Raw genomic sequence first — 6,000 nt, 5'->3', positions numbered from 1 at the left:
GCGCTTTGCAGCAAGGTACCAAGACGGTGACTGAGTACCTTCATGAGTTCAATCGCCTAGCGCGATACGCTCCCGAGGACGTCCGCACTGACGCCGAAAGACAAGAAAAGTTCCTCGGAGGCTTGGATGATGAACTGAAGAAGCAGTTGCTTTCGGGCGACTATGCTGATTTTGAGAAACTAGTAGACAAGGCCATCCGTCAGGAGGACCAGCACCTCCAGACGGATAGAAAGAGGAAGGCTTCGCAGTTCAGGTCTAACCAGCCGCCTCCTCAGAAGCCCCGATTCCACACCGGCTCCTATCCCTCGAATCAGCAGCACGGGCAATCAACCTTCATTGTCCGCCAACATCGTCCTTACAATCCCAACAACTTCTCCAGTGGTTCATCCCAGCGTGCTCCACCTCAACGCGCTCCCCCTGCACCAGCTCCCCGACAACAGAATGCTCCTCCACCGACAGCTCAACCTCCTCCGGCCAGAAAGGATGCAGGTGCAAAGCCTGGAGTGTGCTACAACTGTGGCGACCCAGGTCACTTTGCTGACAAGTGCCCGAAGCCGACGCGCAGTGGGCAAAGGTTCGTGCAAGCTCGCGTGAATCATGTCACCGCCGAAGAAGCACAGGCTGCGCCAGAAGTAATACTGGGTACGTTTCCTGTCAACTCCGTACCTGCTACAGTACTTTTTGATTCTGGTGCTACACACTCTTTTATTTCAAGAAAGTTTGTGGGATTGCTTGGGTTAAGAAGGGAAAAGTTAAGAAACCCGATGCGGGTTAATACTCCAGGGCATAGTATGTTTTCGGACCTTTATAGCCCTGATGTGCCCATAGAAATCCAAGGGACATCCTTTCTAGCCAATCTCATCCTCCTCGAATCTAAAGACCTAGATGTCATATTGGGAATGGACTGGCTTACCAGGCATCAAGGAGTGATTGATTGTGCCAAGCGTACAGTCACCTTGACCAGTGAGGGAGGTGAAGTGGTGACTTATCAGTCGCCGGAGTCAGTGTCAACCAGGACTTGTTTGAATCAGATGGAAGCCGAAGAGCAACCCTCGGAAAAAGTTAAAGACCCAAAGAGGTTGGAAGACATATCAGTGGTTTGTGAGTATCCGGAGGTGTTCCTAGATGATCTCACAACAATGCCGCCAGAAAGAGAGATCGAGTTCCGTATCGATTTGGTACCAGGAACCGCACCGATCTATAAGAGACCCTACAGGATGGCCGCCAATGAGATGGCCGAAGTGAAGAAGCAAGTGGATGAACAGCTCCAGAAAGGTTATATCCGACCGAGTACCTCGCCTTGGGGTGCCCCGGTTATTTTTGTTGAGAAGAAGGACAAAACTAAGAGAATGTGTGTGGACTATCGTGCTTTGAACGATGTCACTATCAAGAATAAGTATCCTCTGCCAAGGATTGATGACCTATTTGATCAGTTGAAGGGAGCCAAAGTTTTCTCCAAGATCGATTTGAGATCAGGGTATCACCAGTTGAGAATTCGGGAAGAAGATATCCTTAAGACGGCATTCACTACTCACTATGGCTTGTATGAGTGTACGGTAATGTCGTTTGGACTTACTAATGCCCTGGCATTCTTCATGAATCTCATGAATAAGGTGTTCATGGAATACCTGGATAAGTTTGTGGTTGTCTTCATCGACGACATTCTTATCTACTCCAAGTCAGAAGAAGAGCACGAGCAACATTTACGGATTGTGCTAGAGAAGCTAAGAGAACACCAGTTGTATGCCAAGTTCAGCAAGTGTGATTTTTGGCTGCATGAAGTGAAGTTCCTTGGCCATGTGATCAATGCCCAAGGTGTAGTAGTAGACCCCAGTAATGTGGAGTCAGTAATCAAGTGGACCCCGCCTAAGACGGTTTCCCAAATCAGGAGTTTCTTAGGACTTGCGGGCTATTACCGCCGGTTCATTGAGAATTTCTCAAAGATAGCCAAGCCTATGACACAGTTGTTGAGAAAGGAAGAGAAGTTCAAGTGGTCAAGTGAGTGCGATAAGAGTTTTGAAGAGCTCAAGCAAAAATTGGTTTCCGCACCCGTGTTGGTTTTGCCAGATCAGATGAAAGACTTCCAGGTTTACTGTGATGCATCCAGATCAGGACTGGGATGTGTGCTAATGCAAGAAGGAAAGGTGGTTGCTTATGCCTCTCGTCAGTTGAGACCACATGAGGGTAACTACCCGACTCATGATTTGGAACTAGCAGCTGTGGTGCATGCCCTAAAGATTTGGCGTCACTACTTAATCGGTAACAAGTGTGAGGTATATACGGATCACAAGAGTTTAAAATATATCTTTACGCAACCGGATTTGAACCTCCGTCAGCGAAGATGGTTGGAATTGATCAAGGACTATGATTTAAGTATCCATTACCATCCAGGCAAAGCAAATGTAGTTGCCGATGCTTTGAGCCGGAAGAATTACCGCAATGCTGCGGTAACAACAGAAGTTTGTGAGCAGTTACAACAGGAGTTTGAACGACTAAATTTGGGTTTAGTCGAAGAAGGCTTTGTGGCAGCCCTAGAAGCGCAGCCCACTTTGGTGAATCAAGTTCGCCAATCCCAAGCAAATGATCCGGAGATAGCCGAGCTAAAGAAAAATATGCGAGTTGGTAAAGCTCGAGATTTTTCAGAAGATGAACATGGGACAATCTGGATGGGAAACAGGTTATGCGTACCAGATAACAAGGAGTTGAAGGAGTTGATACTCCAAGAAGCTCATCAAACCCAGTACTCTATTCACCCCGGGAGTACCAAGATGTATCAGGACCTCAAAGAAAAGTTTTGGTGGGTTAGTATGAAGAGAGAAATTGCAGAATACGTCGCCTTGTGCAATGTTTGTTAACGAGTCAAAGCAGAACACCAAAGGCCAGCAGGACTGTTGCAACCTCTCCAGATTCCAGAATGGAAATGGGAAGAAATCGGGATGGATTTCATCACTGGTTTACCAAGGACTGCTGCTGGTCATGACTCAATTTGGGTAATTGTTGATCGATTGACAAAGGTCGCTCATTTCATACCAGTTCACACTACCTACTCGGGGAAAAGATTAGCCGAGATTTACTTGGCTAGGATCATGTGTTTACATGGAGTACCGAAGAAGATCGTTTCTGACCGTGGAAGCCAGTTTACTTCAAAGTTTTGGCAGAAGCTACAGGAAGAATTGGGAACCCGACTGAACTTCAGTACAGCCTATCATCCACAGACAGATGGTCAGACGGAAAGGGTAAATCAGATTCTTGAAGATATGCTCAGAGCTTGCGCTCTCGACTTTGGTGGAACTTGGGATAAGAATCTACCATATGCAGAGTTCTCATACAACAACAGTTATCAGGCCAGTCTGCAGATGGCACCTTTTGAAGCATTGTATGGGCGAAAGTGTCGTACACCCCTCTTCTGGGATCAAACAGGAGAACGTCAAGTTTTTGGAACTGAAGTTCTAAGCCAGGCCGAAGAGAAGGTCAGAATAATCCGTGAAAGGTTGAAAACAGCTCAAACCAGACAGAAGAGTTATGCAGATAATCGTCGAAGGGACTACTTAGCCTTCGAAGCAGGAGACTATGTGTACCTCCGCGTCACACCTTTGCGAGGAGTGCACCGGTTTCAGCCCAAAGGAAAATTGGCACCACGTTTCGTGGGACCATACCGGATAGTGGAACGCAGGGGAGAAGTTGCGTATCAGTTGGAACTCCCCGCTAACATGGCTGGAATCCATGACGTGTTCCATGTGTCGCAGCTCAAGAAGTGCCTACGTTTGCCTGAAGAACAGACCAACTCCGAGCACATCGATCTGCAGGAAGATCTAACTTATGTGGAGAAGCCAGCACGGATTCTAGAAATCAGTGAGAGGAAAACTCGGAACCATGTGATCAGATTCTGCAGAGTTCAGTGGAGTCACCACTCAGAAGAAGAAGCAACATGGGAAAGAGAAGATGAGCTCAAGGCCGCCCATCCGCACCTCTTCGCCAGTGCCTCCGAATCTCGGGGTCGAGATTCCGTTTAAGGGGGTTAGGTTTGTCACACCCGGAGTTTCGTCCTAAGCCTAAATTGTAAAAAGAAATTCGTAAGCAACCATTGGCTTAATTAACTCAGGAAAAATCCCTCTAAAAGGAATTAATTCAATTAAATCGTGGCTCGCAAATCGATTAACTGGATTTAAATTCAAATTAAATTCAAATTTGGCCAAACAAATTAATTTAAAACTCGGCAAAAGTGGGGTTTTCCTTTTTCCCTCCTTTTTCTTTTCTTTTTCCCTTCCTTCTCAAATTGGGCCGGAGTCCAATTTTCCTCCCTCTCTCTTTTTCCTTTTCTTTTTCTTTTTCTTTTTCTTCCCGGGCCGGCCCAGCCGAGCCGGCCCACTCCTCCTCGGCCAGCCCAGCCGCGCCGGCCGCTCGACTCAGCCCGCCAGCGCCCGCGCCGCCTGGGCCGCCGCTCGGCCCAGCTCGCCGCGTCGCCCACGCCGCGAGTCCGCGCCGCCTCCCTCCTCTCTCACGCGGCACTGACAGGTGGGGCCCACCTGTCAGTGACCGTTTCGCCCGCCCGCGCCCGCGCCGCGCCGGCCGAGTCCGAGTCCGCCGCCGCGCCGCAACGGCCGCCGCCGCAACGGCCGCCGCCGAGACCGTGTCGTCGCCGACTCGGTCTCCAACCTCCGCCCGCCCTAGCCGGCGCCGCCACCCTATAAATCCCGAGCCGCCGCGCGCCGTCGCTCACTTTCCGCCGTCCGCTCGAGTCGCCGCCGCGCTGCTGCCTCTCGCCGCCGCCGCGCAACTTCGCCGTCGGACGCCTTCGCCGCTGTCCAGCCGCGTCATCACCTCCGCGCCGACCAGTCGCCGTCCTCGTCGTCGCCGGTGAACGTCCCCGCGCCGCGCATTCCTCCGTCGCGTCGTCGCCGTCGCACCCGGTCGCCTCGCCGCCGCCAATCGATCTCCGCCGCCACCGCCGACCTCCCGCACCCGCCCGTGTCGCCACCTCCGCCTCGGTCTCGCTGACCCGCCCGCGCCCTCGCCGCCGCCGGTGAGCACCCGCATCCTCCTCCCCTCTTTCTCCCCCTTTCCGGCCGACCGCCGCCGAGTCGCGCGCCGTCGCCGGACGAGACCGAAGCTCGCCGCTCCCGCCGGCCGCCGTGGTCGTCGTCGCCTCCGCGTCGCCGACGTCTGGCCGCCGTTGCTTGCGCCCGCGCGTGCCGCGCCGTCGCCGCTCGCTAGTCGCCGTCGCCGCTGTTCTGCCGGGTTGCGCCCGTGCGTCGCCGCCTCGGCCGTCGTCGCCGTCGCGCCGTCGTCGCTCGCCGGTCGTCGCCGTCGCGCCGTCGCCGTCGCGCTGCCGTCGCCGTGCGCCGCCGCCGCCGCGTCGCCCGCCGCTCCCGCCGTCCGCCCGAGCCCGTGCGCTCTGCTCCTCTCTGTTCCTCTCTCGCTGACGAGTGGGTCCCACCCGTCAGTCGTTCCCCGCGCCCGCCTCCTCTCTCTCCTCCCCGGGCCCGCGTGTCAGTCTCGCCCTCTCCCCTTCTCTCACCGACAGGTGGTCCCCACCTGTCAGCCGTCAGTTTCCTCTCTCCTCGCTGACGTCAGCAGCCCCATTAATTGCGCAATAATTGATTTAGGACTTTTCTGTTTAGCTAAAAAACCCAGAAAACTTCTAAAATTCATAAGTAATTCATCTAGTCTCCGTTTAGGCCCATTCAAATTTCATTAAATTCATAAAATTACCAAGAATCCATTAAAAATAGTTTCTTTTGCGGTTTCAGTAGAGTTTGTGCCTGTTTTATTTATTTTTGTGCTTTGTCGCTTAGATTCGGACCCCGCCGAAGAGCCGGTTTACTTCGAGATCGTCGCCGAAGTTCCCCAAGGGCCAGAGCAAGGCAAGTGACACTCATCCTTGATCATATTGAACCCATTATTGCAAATTCCCCGCTTTATTACTTCAAATATGCATTGTTTTAATTAAAATACTTACTTTATGTTATTTTCGGGTAAACCTTATTATTATGCCGTTGT

This window comes from Oryza brachyantha, chromosome 12 (assembly GCF_000231095.2).
Source record: "Oryza brachyantha chromosome 12, ObraRS2, whole genome shotgun sequence".
In the NCBI taxonomy this organism is placed as follows: domain Eukaryota; kingdom Viridiplantae; phylum Streptophyta; class Magnoliopsida; order Poales; family Poaceae; genus Oryza; species Oryza brachyantha.
Note: the sequence above shows the minus strand (reverse complement) of the source record.